Genomic DNA, 14,805 nt, shown 5'->3' with positions numbered 1-14,805 from the left:
TAGCCGTTGTTAGTAATTGTTGCATAAGCGGAACACATACCAAAATGACTCCTGAAGCAAAGCTGCAGCTAGTGTCTTAATGGTGTTGGTGCTGTTACTCACGTAATTAAAGTCTGTAGAATGAAATAGATTAATCCTCTGATAGAAATCACAACTTCAAGGCAATACTCTGTATGCATACGGATAGAGAAAAACATTGCAAAATGGTGGCTGTGTTTAAAACAAACCGGCTGCTGTATTGTAGTGGAAAATTCTGAAAGCGGAAAGTTGTCCCTCCCAATGACTAATTAAACAAGCAATCTTCAGGCAGCGCTATATGATCCGCACATGAAGTGATAATTTCAATAACATGCTGATTCAAGCACACACTGATGAGCCACTTACCCTCTCACAGATATATATATAAATATCTATTTATAAATACTTAGAACATATTCCCTTTTGTGAAGAACATTGGAATGTGAAATATTTACCGTAAATACATACATATAGGCCCCAAGTTATCAAAGTCTGGAGGACCTGATCCGACAGTGCGGATCAGGTCCGCCAGACTTTGCTGAATACGGCGAGCAATATGCTCGCCGTATTCAGCATTGCACCAATAGGCCGTCAGCAGGGGGGTGTCAATCAACCTGATCGTCATAGGCGTCATTAAAGGGGGCGAGGGGGCAACTGCCCCCCCTCCTGGAATTTTTGCCCCCCCCAAAGAGATCTACTTAATTTACGGCGAGTAGCTGCAGGGGTGGAACAATCACTATAGCAGATGGGGCTCATAGAAATAGGAACAGCACACCACTCACTGCTTACTCAATCTAATCTCCTCCGGTGTGCTGCTTAAACACTCGGCTGCTACGCTAATATAATGCAGCAGAGAGTTGATCAAGTTAGTGAGAGTGAGTAGTGACTGTTTACAAGCAGCACCATGCTTTCAAAGTTTGCCTTCCGAAACCAGGAAGAAATTGCAAACTAACCATGGCAACCATGATGTCATGGATTTGCTGTGTTCCTGCCTGAGTGCTCTAACAGGAGTTCTGTGCTGATGGACAGCTGCATCATCCAACCATCAGCAAGCAGCCCAGGCTCAAGCCTCACACTGCACATCGTGTATAAATGTATGTATATGTGTATTATGTGTGTGTGTTTATAAATGTATGTCTGTGTATTATGTGTGTGTGTATAAATGTATGTATATGTGTATTATGTGTGTGTGTGCGTATAAATGTATGTCTGTGTATTATGTGTGTGTGTGTGTATAAATGTATGTCTGTGTATTATGTGTGTGTGTGTGTGTAAATGTATGTCTGTGTATTATGTGTGTGTGTATAAATGAATTTATATGTGTATTATGTGTGTGTAAAAAAATGTATGTCTGTGTATTATGTATGTGTGTATAAATGTATATATATGTGTGTTATATGTGTGTGTATAAATGTATGTACTGTATATGTGTATTATGTGTGTGTGTATAAATGTATGTCTGTGTATTATGTGTGTGTGTGTGTATAAATGTATGTCTGTGTATTATGTGTGTGTGTGTATAAATGTATGAATATGTGTATTATGTATGTGTGTATAAATGTATGTATATGTGTATTATGTGTGTGTGTATAAATGTATGTATATGTGTATTATGTGTGTGTGTGTATAAATGTATGTATATGTGTATTATGTGTGTGTGTATAAATGTATGTATATGTGTATTATGTGTGTGTGTATAAATGTATGTATATGTGTATTATGTGTGTATGTGTATAAATGTATGTCTGTGTATTATGTGTGTGTGTATAAATGTATGTATATGTGTATTATGTGTGTGTGTATAAATGTATGTATATGTGTATTATGTGTGTGTGTGTATAAATGTATGTCTGTGTATTATGTGTGTGTGTGTATAAATGTATGTCTGTGTATTATGTGTGTGTGTATAAATGTATGTCTGTGTATTATGTGTGTGTGTATAAATGTATGTCTGTGCATTATGTGTGTGTGTATAAATGTATGTCTGTGTATTATGTGTGTGTGTATAAATGTATGTCTGTGCATTATGTGTGTGTGTATAAATGTATGTCTGTGCATTATGTGTGTGTGTATAAATGTATGTCTGTGTATTATGTGTGTGTGTATAAATGTATGTATATGTGTGTTATGTGTGTGTGTATAAATGTATGTCTGTGTATTATGTGTGTGTGTATAAATGTATGTATATGTGTAATATGTGTGTGTGTATAAATGTATGTATATGTGTATTATGTGTGTGTGTATAAATGTATGTATATGTGTATTATGTGTGTGTGTATAAATGTATGTATATGTGTATTATGTGTGTATGTGTATAAATGTATGTCTGTGTATTATGTGTGTGTGTATAAATGTATGTATATGTGTATTATGTGTGTGTGTGTATAAATGTATGTCTGTGTATTATGTGTGTGTGTGTATAAATGTATGTCTGTGTATTATGTGTGTGTATAAATGTATGTCTGTGCATTATGTGTGTGTGTATAAATGTATGTCTGTGTATTATGTGTGTGTGTATAAATGTATGTCTGTGCATTATGTGTGTGTGTGTATAAATGTATGTCTGTGTATTATGTGTGTGTGTATAAATGTATGTATGTGCATTATGTATGTGTGTATAAATGTATGTCTGTGTATTATGTGTGTGTGTATAAATGTATGTATGTATAAATGTATGTATATGTGTATTATGTTTGTGTGTACAAATGTATATATATATGTATTATTATTTGTTTTTATTTTAATTAGGAGGCCCAGAAAAAGTTCTTGCACCAGGGCCCTCTGTTTTTTAGGTCCGCCACTGGGTAGATGGGCAGGATCCAGGTTTCACTGTACACATTATTGTGTGTACTGTAACTAAACCAGCCTAACCACTTGCAGTACTAGATAGCAGACTCGAGGATCAACTTTCACCAAGCAAATCTATGTTATTTATTCGGTAATATTAGAAAATAGGAAGTGGATAAAATATAGCAGAGGTGATAATATACGGATAAAAAGCCAGTGCTCCCTATTAGCCACTAGAGTAGATAAAAACTATATATATATATATATATATATATATATATATATATATATATATATATATATATATAACATTTCCAAGAGCTATAAAGGTAAAAATAAGAAAAACAACTGTTAATTTTCAGTACAGTCGGCAATTCCTGCAAATATGGTATATTGATTTATCTTTATGACTTCATATTAAAGGAACATGAAACACAGAATTTTTCTTTCATGATTTACGCATAATTGTTAAGCAACTTTCCAGTTTACTTCTATTATTAGTATGATTTGCTAAATTCTCTTGGAATCCTTTGTTGAACAGCAAACGTGGGTAGGAGCAGGAGCAGCAATACACTACTGGAAGGCAGCAGCTGATTGGTGGCTGCACATCTGTCTCTTGTCATTGGCTCACTTAATGTATTCAGCTACCTCCCAGTAGTGCATTGCCCCATCCTTACACAAAGTATACAAAGAGAATTAAGTAAATGTGATGACAATTGTATGCTCTATCTGAATCACAAAGGAACATTTTTCAGTTTCATGTCCCTTTAACAAAAAACTATATACTATATGCTTGTATTAAAGGGACAGCAAAAGTGCAAAAAGAACATGCTGTATGTTAGAGCATTTAATTATTACACTGGTGCTTGTATACACCTATTTGTTTAACTCTGCAAAAGGGCCAAACTGATAGTCAGCTCCAGAGCAGCAAAATACTATTGGGACTTAGCTAAAAACATATGGTGAGCCAATGACAAGAGGCATATGTGTGTGTGTGACCTCCAATCACCAGTTAGCTTCCAGTAGTGCATTGCTGCTCCTGGATACAAAGAGAACAATGTAAATTTGATTACTCGTAGTACATTAATGCATGCTCTGTCAGAACTAAAATTCTTTATTTTTAGATTGAAATGTTTTTTTTTATTGAACAATCTATTCAATACACAAACGATTCCATTTGGAAAACCATATTGCAAACAGGATTCATCAAATCAAATTTTGCAATCTCTCCATATATATAATTCTTTTGACATTTTAATCTTTGTGTATTTCAGATAAAAGCCCTAGCATGGGCGAGAATCTGTTGTTAAGTGTTCCATTTCTAACCAACAAACAATAAATAACATATAGAACAAATATAACTGACAAACCACCTCACTGTGTGTCTTCTGCTAATAACTTTCTTGTGACTATCTCAGATTTTATTTCTAGTCATTAATTATCCACTGTGTTTGTTCTAATGCCCCAACCACTCTTTCCTACATCAAATCTACATTCCTTCTCCCTCCTATTTTTGTTACTCTAGCTACATAATTTTCCTTTCATTTAATACCCAATAAAACCAGATTTTATTGAAAGATTCCACTGTATCTTGAATATAGGCAGCTGTGTCACACATAGCAAACATGTTTCTAATTCTCCCTAAAACCTCCCTCCACTCTGGTACTTCCAATTTCCAGTATTTCGCCATAGAAATACGAGTCACTGTACACACTATTCTGATAAATTTATTTATATACATATTGAATCTTGGGTCGTCTTCACTTAATAACCCTTGCATAGGTGCCAGCATAACCTGCTCTTCTAGAACTGTGGTGATCATTTTAGAAAGAGTCAGCCATATCTCCTTCACCTTAGGGCATTCCCACCACATATGAAAATAGGTGCCTAATTGTGCACAGCCTCTGTAACATTGTCTGGTCCCTTCCTTAATGAGCTGTTTTTAAAGGGGTGAGATACCAGCGGAACATTGTCTTAATGTTATTTTCTCTTAAATCTGCCCCCAATAGGCCTTTAGTGGAATCCAAAAATATTTGGTTCCAAGTTTTCAGATCTAGTGTCTTACCAAAGTCAGTTTCCCATTGGAGTATAACAGTAGATTTGGAAATTGCTTTTGTTTCCTGTATATAAAAGTACAAAACTGCTTGTTTCTGTCTATGTGTCGTGCTGCATAACCTTTCAAAAATAGTTTTAGTCTTATGACCTGTCTCGGATTTGGCATATATATTAATAGCTGAAACTATTTGTAAATATAAAAACCATGGTAGTCGTGTAGTCTCAAGCTTGCTTTGCAATTGGTTAAAGGTCAATATTTTCTTATTATCCAGCTATTCGATATAAGTCTTTGTGTGCCCATTTATCTATCAGTCGTCTTGTCTCTCTTGACAGGATATATCTTAGAGGTCTCATTAGTGAGGTAGTAGGCAAGATCAAACTCCCTCTGTTTGCTACCCTTATGTGTTTGATTGCCATTGTCGTTATTGGGTTCTGGTAGTCCACATTAGGTCCATGATTGTCACTATCCCATATGATATCTTCAGGAGTCTCATAACCTCCAACCATGGTCTCTAATTGGGGCCAGAGAACATCGTACTGTTTTCTCCCCAGTAGTGAGTTTTGGGCTAACCCAGCTGCCGAATAGTAATCTATCAATTTAGGGAGACCCACCCCCCCAACTGTCTATGCCTTGTGAGTATATCTTGTGGAATCCTTGCTTGTCTAGACCCTCTCAGATATCTATGAAGATCTGTCTGTAGCCTTTTCAGCTCAGTTTTATCTATATTAATGGGTAGGGCTCGAAACAAATACAAGATTCTCAGGAGTATATTCATCTTAATTGATGATAGTCTGCCATACCAGGAGAAATTATATTTCCTCCATTTCAACAAATCAGATCTTATCGACTTAAACAAAGGTAAATAGTTAGCTTTGTATAATTGGGAAGATTGTTTCGTCAGTCAAACTCCCAAGTATTTGATATCCTCTTTCACCCATTTGAAATCAAAATTCATTTCTATTAATTTGACAGTTTGTTTTGGCAAACCCAGAGACAGCGCTTCACATTTTTCTACAGTATATTTATCTTATATCCTGAGATATCAGAGAATTGTTGTAGGACCTTGTAGATATTAGGGAGTGAAATAAGTGGTTTAGTCACTGTCAACAGCACGTCGTCTGCAAATAAAGCTATCTTATGGTGTATGTGTTGTATCTGCAGTCCTGTGATGTCTGGAGAGTTTCGTGTAGTCGCAGCTAAAGGTTCAATACAGATTGCAAAAAGGAGGGGTGATAGTGGGCAACCCTGCCTGGTGCCGTTACGTATGTCAAAGGTTTTTGATTGATGCCCAATTGCTCTTATATGTGCTGTAGGGTTAGAATATATGCAACCCAGTGCCTTCATAAATGACCCATCAAATCCCATCTTTGTTAGCACCGTATTCATATACATCCAATCTATCCTATCGAACACCTTCTCCGCATCCAGAGAGAGGACCAGAGAAGGCGCTCGCTTGTGATGAAGGTAGTCAAGTATTGTAATCATTCGCCGAATATTATCTGGGGTCTCCCTATTTTTAATGAAGCAAACCTGGTCGGGGTGTATAAGAATGGGAAGGATATGTTTCAGGCGATTGGCGAGTATTTTAGTTACTATTTTCAGATCCTGATTTATTAAGGATATGGGTCGGTAACTGGAACACAATGTAGGGTTTCTGCCTTTCTTTGGGATAACAATAATCTTAGCCTGTAAAAGATCCTCAGGTATAGGCTGGCCATCTAAAATGTAGTTAGCAAATTTGACTATGTGGGGAATCAGTACTTGTCTAAAAAGTCGGTAATACTCTCCCGGGAAGCCATCAGGTCCCGGGGATTCCCTGGTTTGAGCTCCTTAACAGCTGTCACCACCTCCATCTGTGTTACCTTAGCATTTAATTGATCTTGCTGTTCTGTAGTCAAATGTGATAGATTGGCTAGATCTAGGAAATTCTCAAGAACCGTCTGTGTTTTGTCATTAAGCTGAACCTTTTTACCATCATATAAGACTTTATAATACCCTGCAAATGTATCCACAACTTCTTGTGGGTGTGACGTAACTCGTCCCTCAGCAGTTAGGATGTTCGGGATAGCTACTGTCTGATATAAATCTCTAATTCTCTTCGCTAAATATTTATCTGGTTTGTTTGCATATATAAAGTAGTTGGCTTTAAGTCTCTGGGCTGCCTTAACCGGGTTGTCATTTAGCATAGTGTGTAATTCTGCTTTTTTCTGTTGTATGAAGTGTGAAATATAACTTGTGAATTAGTCTGTCTGTGCTCTCTTTCTAAAAGGAGTATTTCTTGTTGGAGTTGCGATTGCCGCTTATCTGCCTTTTTCTTATAAACTTTCTTTAATTAATAATCCCCGAAGTACGAGTTTATGTGCAGCCCATACTGATAGTGGGTTATCAGTTGAATCTGTGTTAATCTTCCAATAGTCACTCATCTCCCTAAGTAGTCTGTTCTTAGTGTCTGGGTATTTCAGGCAATTTGGGTCAAAGACCCAAGTTTTAGTTCTTCCTGGGGTTGCAATGGATCCCATAAGAATTTGTGTAATGGAGTGGTCTGACCAGACACATGCATGTATACTGGCCTTGTGTAAAATGGGTTGTAGTAATTGGCTGGTGAAAACATAATCAATCTTGGTGTAGCATCTGTGTGCTGAAGAATAATAGTCTGTGGTGTTCCCATATAAAGTCGCCCACGTATCTTGTATATCATGTGATGCTAATAAGTCAGTGATTTTTTTAGCTATACTCTGCTTTCTCAATTTTTTCTTGGATGTACCCATTGTCATCGTTTTACCTAATGCTATTAGATTGATATTAAAATCACCAGCGAGAATTATTCTCATCCTAGACCAGTGTGTAAGCAGGTTAGATATATGTCTAAAGAAAGGTTCCTGCTGTTCATTTGGAGCATAAATGTTACATAGCAGAATGTCTGTACCCTGTTATTTTCCCTGCACCACCACATACCGACCCTCTTTGTCTTTTATCGTGTCTATATGTTCAAAATTCATAGATGAGTGAATTAATATAGATACTCCTTTGGTCTTGGTATTGGAAGTAGCATGGTAGCTTTGTGAAAAATCTTTGGACTAGTACTTAGGTATCTGCGAGCTTAAAAAATGGGTTTCCTGAAGAAATAAAATATTAGCTTTAAGTTTCTTGTACTGTGTCAGTGCAGTTCTCCTTTTTATGTCAGAGTTAAGGCCTCTTACATTATGTGATATAAGGTTAACTTCTGGAAAGTGTAATATTCTAGCCATTCTTGAGTGTCATAATGAAACTGCTCTTGAGAATAGTTTCCAACTCTCTCCTCTCTATCTGATCTATCACTTTAGTATATAATCTCTCACATGTTTGTATAAATCTCTCAGTGGATTGGATCCCTAGCACACAGTGAAAATGGTACAATTCTTGGCAATAAAACAACAACCATAACAAAAGTTCAACAGAAATTTGAAAACAAAAAACATTACAGAACATACTCAACTTAAAGTACATTTTTTGATTTAACCTATCATTTAGGAGGTGATACTGAAAAACATTTTACTTTTATTTATGCAAATCAGCTACCCTGAAATCAATGGTTTAGCCTGTTAACAAAGCATCGAACAATCACAACTACCTATATTAACACAATATATCTAGTAAATGTAAGATACAACTTCTATTATTGCTTAGTCTTATCACAGTCCAAACAGACATCTTACCAGTCCCTTGTTTTAGATGTGGCTCCATCCTTCTTTAAAGTAACTACAAAGTCAAGGTCCAGAACATTTATTATTATTAACCCTTGTCCAGTTAGATTTTTTTATTGTACTGTGATGCAGATTGTGTTCTTGATTTTTCTTCAAGATCAGTGTCCTGAGGTAATTCCGGAATTTCTAGGCCAAATATCCTGCAGGCAGCCGGTATTTCCGTAGGTGTCTTGATTGAAGTCATCTTACCATCCTTAAGTATATTCAGGGCAAAAGGAAAGCCCCAGCGGTAAGAAATCTGGTGTTTTCTGAGTAGTGATGTGAAAGGCCGAAGCCTACCTCGCCTTTGCAGCGTTCTTACACATAAGTCCTGAAAAAATTGCACAACATTGCCCTGGAATTTGAATGTGGGATTCTTCCTTGACGCGTTCAATATTTGTTATTTTTCAGTGAATTTCAATAATTTAATAATCACATCTCTTGGTGGCATATCTCTTTGGGGTCTTGCTATGAGTGCCCTATGTGCCCTCTCAATCTGATATTCTGTACCCTCAGTGTCCATCGTTATGGCTTTGAATAAACTTCATAGATAAGGGAACAGGTCTGATGAGTTGATAGATTCTGGTATACCTTTTAGTCGAAGATTCGACCGTCTGTCCCGATTCTCCATGTCTTCCATCTTATCTTGTAACTCCACTATCTGTTGTTGTTGTAGGGAGACCGTTTGTGACATGACGCAGACATTCTCTTCAAGATCCCCTCTATCATTTTCCAGAGCATCCACTCTGTAACCGATTTCCAGCATCTCCTTCTTAATCTCTGAGAGACTGCTTGTGACTGTGGTATGGAGGTTATCTATTTTGTCCCATAACGTTTCAAAATTCATAGAAATATCTTGTTTTGATACCAATGAATAGAGATCTGCTTTGGTTGCAGGGGTCTGGGCATCAAGAGCATCATTTGGGTTAGATTCTGTATCTGACTCTCCTTCAGCATCCATAGCACTGATTTCTGGTTGTTTATGGTTAGCATTAGCTCTGAGATAAGTGTCCATGGAGGCTGATTTAGAGATCTTCTCACCTTTCTGAATTCTCCTGGATGACATCTTTAATGCAGGTTAAATCTCCCAGACAGCCGTACCAGCCTATGTATAGATGATATCTGAAGAACCCAAAAGATGGTCTTGCAAAAGGTGATATTATGATTTGTATTTTATTATATCCCTGATGTGAAAATATCCCTCAAGAAACAAGGCAACATCAATGGAAAAGTCCCAGGTGCAGTGAAAGAACTGTTGCTGCTATTATATTATATAATTGAGAATGGCTTTACCAGGAGCAGTATGCAGGCCCTAGGGCTCTTTTCTGTTTCAGCTACGATAAGGTTATGCCCCACCTCAACAGCTCGTTAGCGCTATGATGGCACTCATGAAATGTAATGGGCAGTTTTATATAGGCCACAACTGGTGCATGCTCTGTATTCAGGCCGTTGACTTAATCTTATAGCTTTAGGGCACAGTCTGAGCCGTATGTGTTACTTAGTGGCATGAATCCGGTCCTGCCTTGTCTATCACTGCACCCCTTTATCGCTATCATTGTCTCCGGCCAGTTTATCTAGTCCGGTGTACTCAAATGTCATGTCTCCTGCATAGTTATATGTTTCTGGGCAAATAGCTGCTTACCATGTCCCATGTCATGTTCCGCGCCCGCTCAGTATAACCGCTGCATAGTAGTTTCAAGAAGGCGCCCACAGCTTCCGTCTGCTTCTTGAATGTATCTCACCGTCCGTTACAGCTATTTGTGTCTGCGGGTGATCGCCAAAAAGCAGCTGGGGTAGTTCAGTAGCATCAACTTAGGCTCATGGTCTCTCTCTTTGCTCAAGTTTAGTGCATTTACCTCCTCTTAGGCAGTATCTCTCTCTCCGGAGCTCCGGTCTCACACAACCATCTGCATGAGCTTCTAGGCTCCGCCCCCTCACATAAAATGGTAAACTTCTTGTTTTAACCTCTTGGGTACCCAAATTCTTTATTTTTAAAGTGACAGTCTACTCCAGAAATGTTATTGTTTAAAAAGATAGATACCCCAGTACAGATCCTATCCCCTCACTACAGACCATATACCCCACTACAGCTCTCACTACAGCTACTATCCCCTTATTTAGGTTTTTTCCAGTGGTATGATTTAGTGTTGAAAATGATTAGTGCCCCCCCAGTTTTGACTGTGGTATCTTATGTGCCCCCCCCCCCCCCTATATATTGTTCCTAGAGTCGCCACTGCCGATCGTACTCGATCGGGTTGATTTCCGGCGATGTGTGTCCGCCTGCTCAGAGCAGGCGGACAGGTTATGGAGCAGTGATCTTTGTGAGGCTCGCCAGAAACACGGGGCATCAAGCTCCATTCGGAGCTTGATACATATGCCCCATAGTATACACATAAATATGAATATTGCATAAATATGTTTTTTTCATGTTTTTAGCCACGTGACTGCAAAGGGCTCCAATGCACTTATTTATATGTCTGTACAAATGTATTTATGTGTATTTATGTGTTGATATGTGTATATATATATATCTATAAATTCATATATATACATAAATATACATATTTAGACATGTGTATGTATGTATATTTATGTTAAAGCCCTTTGCAGTCCTTCCCCCCCCCCCAATACCTAAGAAGTCATGTATTTGAGCCCTTATAACTTTTTTTTATGCAATTTAATTTTTATTAAACAGTGTTATTATGATTGCCACTGTACTTTTAAATGTATTATTGAGGTATTTCTTCCACCTTTTTAGTAGAGCGTAAAAGTTAACCGGAGCTCTGAAGTTGCAATTAGCACTATAAAATTAACCAGAGATTAGATCTCTGGTTAATTTTATAAATGTGCCCCAAATGCTCCCAAAATACAGTCTAGTAGTGTATCACTGCAAAGGAAAGGAAAGTAGGTGTCACTGCAAAGGAAAAATAATCTTCCTCCCTTCTGTTTCAGCTGGAAAGGAAAAAGTCTGATAGAATTAAATAATATTCCTTTACATAATAAAGAGTTGGGGTATGAATTTCCTTTCAGGTCCCCGACTTTAATGCAGCTAAAGTTATTGGTGAGTCTGTATAAAGAGGAACAAAAAGGTTTGAGTCATGAATGCTGATAATATAACTGTGAAAAATGCACATAGCAAAACATGATAGAAATGAACACTTTAAGGCTAGATTTAAATGTCATTCAGTATATATTTACGGTGGATATAAAAAGTCTGCACACCCTTTTGAAATTGAAGGTTTTGGAAATGTAAAGGCAGAAGAAAACAACAATGTAAATGTCAGAGTTGTTCCATCTGTAGAGTGATCTTCCAACAAACAAAAATCCAGAGAAAAAAAAATGTTATTTATTTGGACATTTTATATCAACTATAGCAAATAGATCTACATATTGAAAGCCAAACACTTAAAGAGATAGAAAAGTAAAAATTAAAGGGACAGTAAACCTCAAAAATAATGTTATATAATTCTGCACATAGTGCAGAATTATATAACATTATATTAGCGCAAACTTTATAAAACATAATATTCCCTGTTTTACAGACCCGCTCTCTGTGCTCTTCTGAGCGGGTCTGTTTTTTTTCACACAGCGCATCGGGCCAGCTGTATAGTCACAGCCCGGCCCGACCACGCCATAACACTAACATTATATAACATTATTTTTGAGGTTTACTGACACTTTAAACATGATTCAGATAGAGCATGTCATTCTAAGACACTTATAAATTCACTTCTATTTTCAAATGTGCTTTGTTCTCTTGGTATCCCTTGTTGAAAAAGAATATGCACATATCCTACACTAGTGGGAGCTGCTGCTGATTGGTGCCTGCACACATTTGTCTTTTGTGATTGGCTGACTAGATGTGTTCATCTTGCTACCAGTAGTGCAATGCTGTTTCTTCAGCAAAGGATAACAAGAGAATGAAGCAAATTTGATAATGGACGTAAATTGGAAAGTTGTTTAAAATTTTATGTTCTATCCAAATCATGAAATACATTTTTCCTGTCCCTTTAACACAACTACCAACGTGCAAATGTTTCTTGTATTTTCAATTTTAATTAACAGGTTATTAAAGCCCCCACCTTAAGGTGGAATCCATTAATTGCAATTTTGTATAGTTGACCAGCATATTACAAAGTGACGGCTTAGATAAATACAAGAGTTCTTTTTAATCACGCCTTAAATGGACACAACAAAGAAGATCATTTTCAAACAGTGTGTCAGTTGTATCAAACCATGAATATTTTAATAAATAATGAAAGCTTATTTTTTTGCAGATCTTTTGCAGTTCTTAAAATGATTGTAAAGTTTCTTTAATTACTGCACAGTATATACAAGTAGGGCTAGATTATAAATGGAGTGCAAAATTATTGAATGCCTGCAAACTGTCAAATTTGCCCATTTGTGGGCACGCAATAATTAATCAGCCATTGCAAGGGACTGTTTATTGCTACAGTGAGCTTGCGGTAGCAATTAGCGCTTATAAAATTAACCAGAGATCAGATATCTGGTTAATTTATTAAATGTGCTCCAAATTCCATCAAAATACAGTGTAGTGTATTTTATTCAAAAAGAAAGATGGCATCATCTTTATTTTTTAATTTAATAACTGTACTACACAGTATTTTGGAGGGAGGCACAGTATTGAAAAGTGCCTTTACATTGTCGTCTATGGGAACTGTGTGTTCCCAGTAAATATATATGCCTATATACATATATATTTATGTGTTAATATGTGTATATACACTTATTAACACATAAATATATGTATATAGTCAAATAAATATATATCTAAAAATATACTGCCATAGCTGCGCTATTTACCCCTTCTCTGTGTGACATTCTTATGCCGTCTGACAGCATTAGAACGAGGCTCCCATTGGAGCCAATGGAAGTTCGCTCTTGCGAGTGCAATGCTTCCCAGCAATGCGAACCCGAGGTCGTGTTCGCATTGCTGTGAACTTGTAATACCAGCACACATTAGCGTGTGCTGGTATTACACAGTGGAGCGCAAATATCGCTTTCATGACCCATAGTCTTCAAAACAGGAGCACTTTCATTTATTATATTTTTCTAAGACGCTTTATTGGTAAAATATTTACCATTTTATGAAGGTAAACATTGTGAGGGTTCTCCGCCCGCATCTCATCTTTCTTCTAGCTGAGCGATGATGAATTTGGCTTCATCCTATTGTTACAAGCCCCACATGGCGTCCAGCTCGTGGGGCACACAACGATTGGATGAAGCCGGATTCATCATTACTCAGCTAGATGAAGGATGAGATGGGGGCGGAAGAACAGAAGTATGTTTACCTTCTCAAAATAGTAAATATTTTACCAATAAAGCATCTTTTTTGTATATACTAGGCAGTAATAAAAGAAACTTTACAATCACTTTAAAGGGATAGGAAAGTCATATTTAAGCTTGCAAGAAAAAGATAGAGCATGTCATTTTAAGATACTTTTTAAATCACTTATATGTTCAAATGTGATTGGTTCTCTTGGTATCCATTGTTGAAAATAAATACACACATATCCTACATTAGTGGGAGTTACTTGGTGATTGGTTCCTGAATACGTTTGTCTCTTGTGATTGACTAACTAGATGTGTTCAGTTCGCTGCCAGTAGTTCAATCCTGTTTCTTCAAAGGATAACAAGATAATGAATCATATTTAATAATAAAAGTAAAGTTTGAAAGTTGTTTAAAATTGTATGTTCTATCCGAATCATGAATTAAATCTTTAGGGTTTCCTTTACCTTTAATTGTTGGTTACTTTATATTACAAATATTTAAAAGGACAGCAATGTTTCTGTAAGCTTATTATAGTACTGTTATATTATGACTTATGTATATGTATATATTTTTATTGAGGTATTATAAATGAAAAAGATAAATTAGTAAACAAAGAAGAGTCCCTCTATAAAAATAGGTTGACCACTCTTGGACCGTTTGAAAACACTCTTGTAAAAGTTTTAGGGGGTAAGATAAACAAGGTACAGAAACGAATACCCCTATAATATATGTACAGGCCACTCATGGACCTTCAAAGGAAATATTGTAAAAGTAAAGGTTCCAGGTAAGGTTACATAAGCTCTATTAATATAAGCAAATGAGCACACTAAACCTAAGAATACTGAGAGGTAACAACTCAACATATAATATGTGGAACTAAACGCTAAACAGATATGATTTTATGAATTCCTACTAGGATCTCCAGATTT

This window comes from Bombina bombina, chromosome 3 (genome assembly GCF_027579735.1).
Source record: "Bombina bombina isolate aBomBom1 chromosome 3, aBomBom1.pri, whole genome shotgun sequence".
NCBI classification, from domain to species: domain Eukaryota; kingdom Metazoa; phylum Chordata; class Amphibia; order Anura; family Bombinatoridae; genus Bombina; species Bombina bombina.
The sequence above is the reverse complement of the archived record's forward strand: the minus strand, read 5'-3'. Positions refer to the sequence as shown.